This window comes from Schistocerca serialis, chromosome 2, assembly GCF_023864345.2.
Source record: "Schistocerca serialis cubense isolate TAMUIC-IGC-003099 chromosome 2, iqSchSeri2.2, whole genome shotgun sequence".
NCBI lineage: Eukaryota > Metazoa > Arthropoda > Insecta > Orthoptera > Acrididae > Schistocerca > Schistocerca serialis.
In genome coordinates, this window is record NC_064639.1 from 963,312,890 (window position 1) to 963,325,842 (window position 12,953).

The window sequence follows — 12,953 nt, forward strand, 5'->3', positions numbered from 1 at the left end:
CGGCTATGTAGCCATGACACTTATGAGAGGCCTTGTTAAAGATACAAATCAGTTGAGTGCCGCCTTCTTGAAGAAACAATACCGTACGAATATTCTAAATCTACTCAGGTTACAAAACATCGAGTATGCTCCACCCTGCTCAGCAGCCATACAGGAAGCCACCGATTACTTGAATAAAAATGATCCAAGAGTAATTACCGTCTTTTGCAAAATTGTAAAACAATGGATGCATTACGCGTCATCCACTGATTCGGGATCTGCCGCCATCTTTGCGGCATCAGTATTAACTCATACAGCATACAACGGAATGCAAATGATACACATGGTGAGTGAACTTTGTAGTATCTTAAATGTTGGGTGGTATGACCTGTGTGAGTTAACCCTCTGGGACAAGACAAAACAATCATGGACCAACATCTCTCGTTATATGCACCAATACGAAAGGAGAACTCAGCCTCAAAGATCAGCTCCCTGGGCCAGGGTCATCGATGATGGCTATTTTTCTGAACTCAGACCAATTGCCAACGTAGTGCTAGCCAGCGTCATCGTCAATGCATTAGTATATTCTTCAGAAAATAATCAGGGTGCACTAGAGGCCGTCTGGGTTAAAGACAGAAGAGCTCAAGTAGATGCACTCCAGAATTACGGAAGGAGTGTCGTCAATGTCTTGACTACCAGCCCCTCCGACATGATAGGTGTAGGGAAAACATCTCTGGTTGAGAAAGAAGCCAACAGGCTCGAGGAAGCTAGGTATGCAGATAAAGAGGACGCAAGAAGGACAATCCAGAGAGAAGATGACAGCGACGACAGCGACACTAGCGGAGAGAACCCCGTCTTTAAAAGCATTTTTAACTTCACCAGCGCTTAAAATGAAGGTTCTGTCTTAGTCTTTGTTTTAGAATTCTGGAGGGAGCCCCCACCATTAACCTATTAAAAAAAAAAAAAAAAAAAAAAAGTGGCTAGGATACCTGACTTTCACCCAGGAGGCCCGGGTTCGATTCCCGGTACCGGAACGGAATTTTTTCCACACGAATCGTGACAAGTTTGAGCTGTCCGAGCGGCCGTTTCCCGTCCTGCTCGCAATATAGCTACTGTTTCGTGACCGTCAGCAGAATATAGACTAGGGAAGCAGACACACGACGACCATAGAAATGGTGTATGGCTTCATGCCACCTGTTTCCAGCGTAGGGCTGAGCAACTGCATCTGCCGAGGCCCGTTAGCTCAGTTGGTTAGAGCGTCGTGCTAATAACGCGAAGGTCGTGGGTTCGAGCCCCCCACGGGCCACTACTCTTTTACTACTGCGAAAAGGCAGCGCCGATTTCAGCTGGCGAGTGTGATGAGCAAAAGATCATCACCCTGCGTGGAAGTTGACAGAGGATCCGAACCCGACTCGTCGGGAAGCACTACAGCATTCACTCGGCAACGGCCATAATATCTTGAATACACTGGTTCTCAACCGATAAAGAGAAAATAAAAGAAAATGTCCGATTGCCGATGCGTAACAACTTTGGCCCTTGTCAGTACTTGCGCGGGTGAGCGCATGGGAACACAGGGCACTATTGGCAGTTTTACTTCCTATTTTTGTTTCTCCTTTGTTTTCGGAGCTACAGCCCGATTCGGTCAGGGAGACGCCACCGTGAAATGAAGGGGGCGTGCTGTGTGTCCGTCGCCTCGCTTCTCCTTAGCCTCTCTCAGTCGTTTCTCGTGCTTGTCGTTTTGATATAGGCCGATTTGAGAGCGTCAGCTCTCGCGTCAGCTGAGCAAAGTCGAGACAAGTCGAGACACACTAAGGGCTGGTATGCAGCGAGTAAGAGGGCGAAAAAACAATAATTTAAGAGCGCGTGGCAAAAGTACTCATACGCCTAATTAAAAGCCTGCTGCGGTGGCCGGGAATCGAACCCGGATCAACTGCTTGGAAGGCAACTATGCTGACCATTACACCACCACCGCACAAGCGAGCGCCCCGCCTCCGCGCTGTGTCGGCTTCCCGCGTGTCGGCAGCGGCCGAAGATGATCGTACCGGCAGGCGCATTTCGAGGCAGGCTAGGGGAGCACATCCAGACGCATTGGGACAGCGTATCCGCGCACATTTCGCATCCTTTGGCAAGAGTCGGCGCCGGCGACGCAAGAGTACGCAGAGGACCGCGTTCTGGCGGCATTTTTAAGCAGTGCAGTGCAGTGCAGGATTCAGCGTCGGCAGCATCTCCTCCACAGAATGCTACGCCGCTTGACGGCAGTCCCACTTTCCCTTGAGACATCTGCTCGGGAAGCAGCGTGAAGTTGCCGCTGGCCCGAGCATCGGGGGTTCAGTGGTAGAATGCTCGACTGCCACGCGGGCGGCCCGGGTTCGATTCCCGGCCGATGCATCATTTTGCTTTTCCCGCGATAATGCTGCCGCGTGGCTTGCGCGCTTGAGATGCACGATCCACAAGAATGTATAGCTGGATTCCCTTGAGAAGAACCGAGAACGCAGCACTCGCGGGTCCCCACTAGGACGCTCGCATCATGTTCTACAGACTAGCGTCGGCCTGGCCTCACAAGTTCCTGTGTCCGGGTGCCTCCGAGGCACTGAACTTTAACGACAAGGAGTGCTGCCTATCGTTGCAACAGCTGCAGCAACACCGCAATCAACTGGGCCGGCAGTGCACGTGTAGCAACAGAACACGTTATCCAGGAAGTACAGTGTCTCTACGTCTAATATTGGGTACGGTATTTACCCAGTTTCCAGGACAAGCGGTTCACCCGTGCCTCGGTAGCGCAGTAGGCAGCGCGTAAGTCTCATAATCTTAAGGTCGTGAGTTCGATCCTCACCCGGGGCATTTAATTTTCTGTGACTGATGGTGGTGCCGTTGCTAGGGCGCCAACGTATTTCTTGTTTGTTATCTTCAACGCTTCAGCGGGAAAATGTTTACTTGCTGTTATTGCTACTTACAGCTTCCCTTTTCCTCTTCTCCCAGCAGAGCATGAAGCGAAAAGCATTGCTCTGCGACGTTTGAGGTGCGCGCCTTGCCAGTCAGCATGTGCAAAGATGCTCGCAAAGAGAGAGGGGCGCCGACGCGGCACTCGACACGAAATGCGACAAGCGACCGTACGAACGGTCGAATGGAACGGCCACATCCGGTGTGGTCTAGTGGCTTTAGAAGATCCAATACATGATCCTTGTAACCCGATAACACACGTGAGTCTATACCGACGATTACCACTACACCACGATGGCACACTCATCAGATGAGAAGGAAACTAGGCAAGAATTAAATCAACTCTTAGAATCCTTCGCCACTATCAGAGATGAAACCAACCCTACGATATCCAGGTCCACATTCGCCAAAAAGGAAGGATGGAACGATGATAAGTGCAAGGAGATAGCCAAACAACGGAATTTCCCAAGCTCTCTTCGAACCTGTTCTGTTCAGAAACAAGTTTTAATTAGATTCTTCAACTTTTATTGCAAAGGAGAGCGGCAAAGAGGATTTGAAGTATCAGACATCATTCTCGCAGCCATCGGTCAAATGCCTGGATCGGCTTGCTCCACGGCTATGGATGTAATATGGGATGAGAGTGATTATACTGACAGTCAAGATACCAATCTTTTAACATGTCTCACCTCCCCTCGCTTAGACCCAGGGGAAATGGATGACACACACAAGAGTTAGAAGACTCATAGGCTCCCCCTTCTCCAACGGAGATCAAGTTGGTTGAGAAAACAGGGTCCATCCCAACTATTGCTTTATCTTCCGAATCAGAGGCTGGAGCTTCGGGGGTTATGGCATCAGATCCTTCAAGTCCAGCGGAGCCACCACCGAATATTAACAAAGATTTATTGTTTTCATACTCCGACAATAGTCTTCAGGCTTTTCTAGATGGTGTCCGAAAGATCTTAGAGAAAGTCCCTGCAACCAGTGCACAAAGCACTGGGGTCATCATACTAAGACGAGTTGCCGGCTATGTAGCCATGACACTTATGAGAGGCCTTGTTAAAGATACAAATCAGTTGAGTGCCGCCTTCTTGAAGAAACAATACCGTACGAATATTCTAAATCTACTCAGGTTACAAAACATCGAGTATGCTCCACCCTGCTCAGCAGCCATACAGGAAGCCACCGATTACTTGAATAAAAATGATCCAAGAGTAATTACCGTCTTTTGCAAAATTGTAAAACAATGGATGCATTACGCGTCATCCACTGATTCGGGATCTGCCGCCATCTTTGCGGCATCAGTATTAACTCATACAGCATACAACGGAATGCAAATGATACACATGGTGAGTGAACTTTGTAGTATCTTAAATGTTGGGTGGTATGACCTGTGTGAGTTAACCCTCTGGGACAAGACAAAACAATCATGGACCAACATCTCTCGTTATATGCACCAATACGAAAGGAGAACTCAGCCTCAAAGATCAGCTCCCTGGGCCAGGGTCATCGATGATGGCTATTTTTCTGAACTCAGACCAATTGCCAACGTAGTGCTAGCCAGCGTCATCGTCAATGCATTAGTATATTCTTCAGAAAATAATCAGGGTGCACTAGAGGCCGTCTGGGTTAAAGACAGAAGAGCTCAAGTAGATGCACTCCAGAATTACGGAAGGAGTGTCGTCAATGTCTTGACTACCAGCCCCTCCGACATGATAGGTGTAGGGAAAACATCTCTGGTTGAGAAAGAAGCCAACAGGCTCGAGGAAGCTAGGTATGCAGATAAAGAGGACGCAAGAAGGACAATCCAGAGAGAAGATGACAGCGACGACAGCGACACTAGCGGAGAGAACCCCGTCTTTAAAAGCATTTTTAACTTCACCAGCGCTTAAAATGAAGGTTCTGTCTTAGTCTTTGTTTTAGAATTCTGGAGGGAGCCCCCACCATTAACCTATTAAAAAAAAAAAAAAAAAAAAAAAAGTGGCTAGGATACCTGACTTTCACCCAGGAGGCCCGGGTTCGATTCCCGGTACCGGAACGGAATTTTTTCCACACGAATCGTGACAAGTTTGAGCTGTCCGAGCGGCCGTTTCCCGTCCTGCTCGCAATATAGCTACTGTTTCGTGACCGTCAGCAGAATATAGACTAGGGAAGCAGACACACGACGACCATAGAAATGGTGTATGGCTTCATGCCACCTGTTTCCAGCGTAGGGCTGAGCAACTGCATCTGCCGAGGCCCGTTAGCTCAGTTGGTTAGAGCGTCGTGCTAATAACGCGAAGGTCGTGGGTTCGAGCCCCCCACGGGCCACTACTCTTTTACTACTGCGAAAAGGCAGCGCCGATTTCAGCTGGCGAGTGTGATGAGCAAAAGATCATCACCCTGCGTGGAAGTTGACAGAGGATCCGAACCCGACTCGTCGGGAAGCACTACAGCATTCACTCGGCAACGGCCATAATATCTTGAATACACTGGTTCTCAACCGATAAAGAGAAAATAAAAGAAAATGTCCGATTGCCGATGCGTAACAACTTTGGCCCTTGTCAGTACTTGCGCGGGTGAGCGCATGGGAACACAGGGCACTATTGGCAGTTTTACTTCCTATTTTTGTTTCTCCTTTGTTTTCGGAGCTACAGCCCGATTCGGTCAGGGAGACGCCACCGTGAAATGAAGGGGGCGTGCTGTGTGTCCATCGCCTCGCTTCTCCTTAGCCTCTCTCAGTCGTTTCTCGTGCTTGTCGTTTTGATATAGGCCGATTTGAGAGCGTCAGCTCTCGCGTCAGCTGAGCAAAGTCGAGACAAGTCGAGACACACTAAGGGCTGGTATGCAGCGAGTAAGAGGGCGAAAAAACAATAATTTAAGAGCGCGTGGCAAAAGTACTCATACGCCTAATTAAAAGCCTGCTGCGGTGGCCGGGAATCGAACCCGGATCAACTGCTTGGAAGGCAACTATGCTGACCATTACACCACCACCGCACAAGCGAGCGCCCCGCCTCCGCGCTGTGTCGGCTTCCCGCGTGTCGGCAGCGGCCGAAGATGATCGTACCGGCAGGCGCATTTCGAGGCAGGCTAGGGGAGCACATCCAGACGCATTGGGACAGCGTATCCGCGCACATTTCGCATCCTTTGGCAAGAGTCGGCGCCGGCGACGCAAGAGTACGCAGAGGACCGCGTTCTGGCGGCATTTTTAAGCAGTGCAGTGCAGTGCAGGATTCAGCGTCGGCAGCATCTCCTCCACAGAATGCTACGCCGCTTGACGGCAGTCCCACTTTCCCTTGAGACATCTGCTCGGGAAGCAGCGTGAAGTTGCCGCTGGCCCGAGCATCGGGGGTTCAGTGGTAGAATGCTCGCCTGCCACGCGGGCGGCCCGGGTTCGATTCCCGGCCGATGCATCATTTTGCTTTTCCCGCGATAATGCTGCCGCGTGGCTTGCGCGCTTGAGATGCACGATCCACAAGAATGTATAGCTGGATTCCCTTGAGAAGAACCGAGAACGCAGCACTCGCGGGTCCCCACTAGGACGCTCGCATCATGTTCTACAGACTAGCGTCGGCCTGGCCTCACAAGTTCCTGTGTCCGGGTGCCTCCGAGGCACTGAACTTTAACGACAAGGAGTGCTGCCTATCGTTGCAACAGCTGCAGCAACACCGCAATCAACTGGGCCGGCAGTGCACGTGTAGCAACAGAACACGTTATCCAGGAAGTACAGTGTCTCTACGTCTAATATTGGGTACGGTATTTACCCAGTTTCCAGGACAAGCGGTTCACCCGTGCCTCGGTAGCGCAGTAGGCAGCGCGTAAGTCTCATAATCTTAAGGTCGTGAGTTCGATCCTCACCCGGGGCATTTAATTTTCTGTGACTGATGGTGGTGCCGTTGCTAGGGCGCCAACGTATTTCTTGTTTGTTATCTTCAACGCTTCAGCGGGAAAATGTTTACTTGCTGTTATTGCTACTTACAGCTTCCCTTTTCCTCTTCTCCCAGCAGAGCATGAAGCGAAAAGCATTGCTCTGCGACGTTTGAGGTGCGCGCCTTGCCAGTCAGCATGTGCAAAGATGCTCGCAAAGAGAGAGGGGCGCCGACGCGGCACTCGACACGAAATGCGACAAGCGACCGTACGAACGGTCGAATGGAACGGCCACATCCGGTGTGGTCTAGTGGCTTTAGAAGATCCAATACATGATCCTTGTAACCCGATAACACACGTGAGTCTATACCGACGATTACCACTACACCACGATGGCACACTCATCAGATGAGAAGGAAACTAGGCAAGAATTAAATCAACTCTTAGAATCCTTCGCCACTATCAGAGATGAAACCAACCCTACGATATCCAGGTCCACATTCGCCAAAAAGGAAGGATGGAACGATGATAAGTGCAAGGAGATAGCCAAACAACGGAATTTCCCAAGCTCTCTTCGAACCTGTTCTGTTCAGAAACAAGTTTTAATTAGATTCTTCAACTTTTATTGCAAAGGAGAGCGGCAAAGAGGATTTGAAGTATCAGACATCATTCTCGCAGCCATCGGTCAAATGCCTGGATCGGCTTGCTCCACGGCTATGGATGTAATATGGGATGAGAGTGATTATACTGACAGTCAAGATACCAATCTTTTAACATGTCTCACCTCCCCTCGCTTAGACCCAGGGGAAATGGATGACACACACAAGAGTTAGAAGACTCATAGGCTCCCCCTTCTCCAACGGAGATCAAGTTGGTTGAGAAAACAGGGTCCATCCCAACTATTGCTTTATCTTCCGAATCAGAGGCTGGAGCTTCGGGGGTTATGGCATCAGATCCTTCAAGTCCAGCGGAGCCACCACCGAATATTAACAAAGATTTATTGTTTTCATACTCCGACAATAGTCTTCAGGCTTTTCTAGATGGTGTCCGAAAGATCTTAGAGAAAGTCCCTGCAACCAGTGCACAAAGCACTGGGGTCATCATACTAAGACGAGTTGCCGGCTATGTAGCCATGACACTTATGAGAGGCCTTGTTAAAGATACAAATCAGTTGAGTGCCGCCTTCTTGAAGAAACAATACCGTACGAATATTCTAAATCTACTCAGGTTACAAAACATCGAGTATGCTCCACCCTGCTCAGCAGCCATACAGGAAGCCACCGATTACTTGAATAAAAATGATCCAAGAGTAATTACCGTCTTTTGCAAAATTGTAAAACAATGGATGCATTACGCGTCATCCACTGATTCGGGATCTGCCGCCATCTTTGCGGCATCAGTATTAACTCATACAGCATACAACGGAATGCAAATGATACACATGGTGAGTGAACTTTGTAGTATCTTAAATGTTGGGTGGTATGACCTGTGTGAGTTAACCCTCTGGGACAAGACAAAACAATCATGGACCAACATCTCTCGTTATATGCACCAATACGAAAGGAGAACTCAGCCTCAAAGATCAGCTCCCTGGGCCAGGGTCATCGATGATGGCTATTTTTCTGAACTCAGACCAATTGCCAACGTAGTGCTAGCCAGCGTCATCGTCAATGCATTAGTATATTCTTCAGAAAATAATCAGGGTGCACTAGAGGCCGTCTGGGTTAAAGACAGAAGAGCTCAAGTAGATGCACTCCAGAATTACGGAAGGAGTGTCGTCAATGTCTTGACTACCAGCCCCTCCGACATGATAGGTGTAGGGAAAACATCTCTGGTTGAGAAAGAAGCCAACAGGCTCGAGGAAGCTAGGTATGCAGATAAAGAGGACGCAAGAAGGACAATCCAGAGAGAAGATGACAGCGACGACAGCGACACTAGCGGAGAGAACCCCGTCTTTAAAAGCATTTTTAACTTCACCAGCGCTTAAAATGAAGGTTCTGTCTTAGTCTTTGTTTTAGAATTCTGGAGGGAGCCCCCACCATTAACCTATTAAAAAAAAAAAAAAAAAAAAAAAAGTGGCTAGGATACCTGACTTTCACCCAGGAGGCCCGGGTTCGATTCCCGGTACCGGAACGGAATTTTTTCCACACGAATCGTGACAAGTTTGAGCTGTCCGAGCGGCCGTTTCCCGTCCTGCTCGCAATATAGCTACTGTTTCGTGACCGTCAGCAGAATATAGACTAGGGAAGCAGACACACGACGACCATAGAAATGGTGTATGGCTTCATGCCACCTGTTTCCAGCGTAGGGCTGAGCAACTGCATCTGCCGAGGCCCGTTAGCTCAGTTGGTTAGAGCGTCGTGCTAATAACGCGAAGGTCGTGGGTTCGAGCCCCCCACGGGCCACTACTCTTTTACTACTGCGAAAAGGCAGCGCCGATTTCAGCTGGCGAGTGTGATGAGCAAAAGATCATCACCCTGCGTGGAAGTTGACAGAGGATCCGAACCCGACTCGTCGGGAAGCACTACAGCATTCACTCGGCAACGGCCATAATATCTTGAATACACTGGTTCTCAACCGATAAAGAGAAAATAAAAGAAAATGTCCGATTGCCGATGCGTAACAACTTTGGCCCTTGTCAGTACTTGCGCGGGTGAGCGCATGGGAACACAGGGCACTATTGGCAGTTTTACTTCCTATTTTTGTTTCTCCTTTGTTTTCGGAGCTACAGCCCGATTCGGTCAGGGAGACGCCACCGTGAAATGAAGGGGGCGTGCTGTGTGTCCATCGCCTCGCTTCTCCTTAGCCTCTCTCAGTCGTTTCTCGTGCTTGTCGTTTTGATATAGGCCGATTTGAGAGCGTCAGCTCTCGCGTCAGCTGAGCAAAGTCGAGACAAGTCGAGACACACTAAGGGCTGGTATGCAGCGAGTAAGAGGGCGAAAAAACAATAATTTAAGAGCGCGTGGCAAAAGTACTCATACGCCTAATTAAAAGCCTGCTGCGGTGGCCGGGAATCGAACCCGGATCAACTGCTTGGAAGGCAACTATGCTGACCATTACACCACCACCGCACAAGCGAGCGCCCCGCCTCCGCGCTGTGTCGGCTTCCCGCGTGTCGGCAGCGGCCGAAGATGATCGTACCGGCAGGCGCATTTCGAGGCAGGCTAGGGGAGCACATCCAGACGCATTGGGACAGCGTATCCGCGCACATTTCGCATCCTTTGGCAAGAGTCGGCGCCGGCGACGCAAGAGTACGCAGAGGACCGCGTTCTGGCGGCATTTTTAAGCAGTGCAGTGCAGTGCAGGATTCAGCGTCGGCAGCATCTCCTCCACAGAATGCTACGCCGCTTGACGGCAGTCCCACTTTCCCTTGAGACATCTGCTCGGGAAGCAGCGTGAAGTTGCCGCTGGCCCGAGCATCGGGGGTTCAGTGGTAGAATGCTCGCCTGCCACGCGGGCGGCCCGGGTTCGATTCCCGGCCGATGCATCATTTTGCTTTTCCCGCGATAATGCTGCCGCGTGGCTTGCGCGCTTGAGATGCACGATCCACAAGAATGTATAGCTGGATTCCCTTGAGAAGAACCGAGAACGCAGCACTCGCGGGTCCCCACTAGGACGCTCGCATCATGTTCTACAGACTAGCGTCGGCCTGGCCTCACAAGTTCCTGTGTCCGGGTGCCTCCGAGGCACTGAACTTTAACGACAAGGAGTGCTGCCTATCGTTGCAACAGCTGCAGCAACACCGCAATCAACTGGGCCGGCAGTGCACGTGTAGCAACAGAACACGTTATCCAGGAAGTACAGTGTCTCTACGTCTAATATTGGGTACGGTATTTACCCAGTTTCCAGGACAAGCGGTTCACCCGTGCCTCGGTAGCGCAGTAGGCAGCGCGTAAGTCTCATAATCTTAAGGTCGTGAGTTCGATCCTCACCCGGGGCATTTAATTTTCTGTGACTGATGGTGGTGCCGTTGCTAGGGCGCCAACGTATTTCTTGTTTGTTATCTTCAACGCTTCAGCGGGAAAATGTTTACTTGCTGTTATTGCTACTTACAGCTTCCCTTTTCCTCTTCTCCCAGCAGAGCATGAAGCGAAAAGCATTGCTCTGCGACGTTTGAGGTGCGCGCCTTGCCAGTCAGCATGTGCAAAGATGCTCGCAAAGAGAGAGGGGCGCCGACGCGGCACTCGACACGAAATGCGACAAGCGACCGTACGAACGGTCGAATGGAACGGCCACATCCGGTGTGGTCTAGTGGCTTTAGAAGATCCAATACATGATCCTTGTAACCCGATAACACACGTGAGTCTATACCGACGATTACCACTACACCACGATGGCACACTCATCAGATGAGAAGGAAACTAGGCAAGAATTAAATCAACTCTTAGAATCCTTCGCCACTATCAGAGATGAAACCAACCCTACGATATCCAGGTCCACATTCGCCAAAAAGGAAGGATGGAACGATGATAAGTGCAAGGAGATAGCCAAACAACGGAATTTCCCAAGCTCTCTTCGAACCTGTTCTGTTCAGAAACAAGTTTTAATTAGATTCTTCAACTTTTATTGCAAAGGAGAGCGGCAAAGAGGATTTGAAGTATCAGACATCATTCTCGCAGCCATCGGTCAAATGCCTGGATCGGCTTGCTCCACGGCTATGGATGTAATATGGGATGAGAGTGATTATACTGACAGTCAAGATACCAATCTTTTAACATGTCTCACCTCCCCTCGCTTAGACCCAGGGGAAATGGATGACACACAAGAGTTAGAAGACTCATAGGCTCCCCCTTCTCCAACGGAGATCAAGTTGGTTGAGAAAACAGGGTCCATCCCAACTATTGCTTTATCTTCCGAATCAGAGGCTGGAGCTTCGGGGGTTATGGCATCAGATCCTTCAAGTCCAGCGGAGCCACCACCGAATATTAACAAAGATTTATTGTTTTCATACTCCGACAATAGTCTTCAGGCTTTTCTAGATGGTGTCCGAAAGATCTTAGAGAAAGTCCCTGCAACCAGTGCACAAAGCACTGGGGTCATCATACTAAGACGAGTTGCCGGCTATGTAGCCATGACACTTATGAGAGGCCTTGTTAAAGATACAAATCAGTTGAGTGCCGCCTTCTTGAAGAAACAATACCGTACGAATATTCTAAATCTACTCAGGTTACAAAACATCGAGTATGCTCCACCCTGCTCAGCAGCCATACAGGAAGCCACCGATTACTTGAATAAAAATGATCCAAGAGTAATTACCGTCTTTTGCAAAATTGTAAAACAATGGATGCATTACGCGTCATCCACTGATTCGGGATCTGCCGCCATCTTTGCGGCATCAGTATTAACTCATACAGCATACAACGGAATGCAAATGATACACATGGTGAGTGAACTTTGTAGTATCTTAAATGTTGGGTGGTATGACCTGTGTGAGTTAACCCTCTGGGACAAGACAAAACAATCATGGACCAACATCTCTCGTTATATGCACCAATACGAAAGGAGAACTCAGCCTCAAAGATCAGCTCCCTGGGCCAGGGTCATCGATGATGGCTATTTTTCTGAACTCAGACCAATTGCCAACGTAGTGCTAGCCAGCGTCATCGTCAATGCATTAGTATATTCTTCAGAAAATAATCAGGGTGCACTAGAGGCCGTCTGGGTTAAAGACAGAAGAGCTCAAGTAGATGCACTCCAGAATTACGGAAGGAGTGTCGTCAATGTCTTGACTACCAGCCCCTCCGACATGATAGGTGTAGGGAAAACATCTCTGGTTGAGAAAGAAGCCAACAGGCTCGAGGAAGCTAGGTATGCAGATAAAGAGGACGCAAGAAGGACAATCCAGAGAGAAGATGACAGCGACGACAGCGACACTAGCGGAGAGAACCCCGTCTTTAAAAGCATTTTTAACTTCACCAGCGCTTAAAATGAAGGTTCTGTCTTAGTCTTTGTTTTAGAATTCTGGAGGGAGCCCCCACCATTAACCTATTAAAAAAAAAAAAAAAAAAAAAAAAGTGGCTAGGATACCTGACTTTCACCCAGGAGGCCCGGGTTCGATTCCCGGTACCGGAACGGAATTTTTTCCACACGAATCGTGACAAGTTTGAGCTGTCCGAGCGGCCGTTTCCCGTCCTGCTCGCAATATAGCTACTGTTTCGTGACCGTCAGCAGAATATAGACTAGGGAAGCAG

At 49.4% G+C, this 12,953-nt stretch overlaps 12 non-coding genes across 12 annotated transcripts; 9 read left to right on the forward strand and 3 right to left on the reverse strand.

Annotated features, from left to right (window-relative positions):
• The first annotated feature begins 1,211 nt into the window (after positions 1-1,211).
• On the forward strand, positions 1,212-1,285 carry Trnai-aau (transfer RNA isoleucine (anticodon AAU)). Its single transcript has one exon. It is a non-coding gene; the product is annotated as a tRNA-Ile (tRNA).
• Positions 1,286-1,879: 594 nt separating this feature from the next.
• On the reverse strand, positions 1,880-1,951 carry Trnag-ucc (transfer RNA glycine (anticodon UCC)). Its single transcript has one exon. It is a non-coding gene; the product is annotated as a tRNA-Gly (tRNA).
• A 345-nt stretch (positions 1,952-2,296) lies between these two features.
• Positions 2,297-2,367, forward strand: Trnag-gcc (transfer RNA glycine (anticodon GCC)). Its single transcript has one exon. It is a non-coding gene; the product is annotated as a tRNA-Gly (tRNA).
• Positions 2,368-2,747: 380 nt separating this feature from the next.
• Positions 2,748-2,820, forward strand: Trnam-cau (transfer RNA methionine (anticodon CAU)). Its single transcript has one exon. It is a non-coding gene; the product is annotated as a tRNA-Met (tRNA).
• A 2,332-nt stretch (positions 2,821-5,152) lies between these two features.
• Trnai-aau (transfer RNA isoleucine (anticodon AAU)) lies at positions 5,153-5,226 on the forward strand. The gene has a single exon. It is a non-coding gene; the product is annotated as a tRNA-Ile (tRNA).
• Positions 5,227-5,820: 594 nt separating this feature from the next.
• Positions 5,821-5,892, reverse strand: Trnag-ucc (transfer RNA glycine (anticodon UCC)). Its single transcript has one exon. It is a non-coding gene; the product is annotated as a tRNA-Gly (tRNA).
• Positions 5,893-6,237: 345 nt separating this feature from the next.
• On the forward strand, positions 6,238-6,308 carry Trnag-gcc (transfer RNA glycine (anticodon GCC)). The gene has a single exon. It is a non-coding gene; the product is annotated as a tRNA-Gly (tRNA).
• A 380-nt stretch (positions 6,309-6,688) lies between these two features.
• Trnam-cau (transfer RNA methionine (anticodon CAU)) lies at positions 6,689-6,761 on the forward strand. Its single transcript has one exon. It is a non-coding gene; the product is annotated as a tRNA-Met (tRNA).
• A 2,332-nt stretch (positions 6,762-9,093) lies between these two features.
• Trnai-aau (transfer RNA isoleucine (anticodon AAU)) lies at positions 9,094-9,167 on the forward strand. The gene has a single exon. It is a non-coding gene; the product is annotated as a tRNA-Ile (tRNA).
• Positions 9,168-9,761: 594 nt separating this feature from the next.
• Trnag-ucc (transfer RNA glycine (anticodon UCC)) lies at positions 9,762-9,833 on the reverse strand. Its single transcript has one exon. It is a non-coding gene; the product is annotated as a tRNA-Gly (tRNA).
• A 345-nt stretch (positions 9,834-10,178) lies between these two features.
• On the forward strand, positions 10,179-10,249 carry Trnag-gcc (transfer RNA glycine (anticodon GCC)). The gene has a single exon. It is a non-coding gene; the product is annotated as a tRNA-Gly (tRNA).
• A 380-nt stretch (positions 10,250-10,629) lies between these two features.
• Positions 10,630-10,702, forward strand: Trnam-cau (transfer RNA methionine (anticodon CAU)). The gene has a single exon. It is a non-coding gene; the product is annotated as a tRNA-Met (tRNA).
• The last annotated feature ends 2,251 nt before the right edge of the window (positions 10,703-12,953 follow it).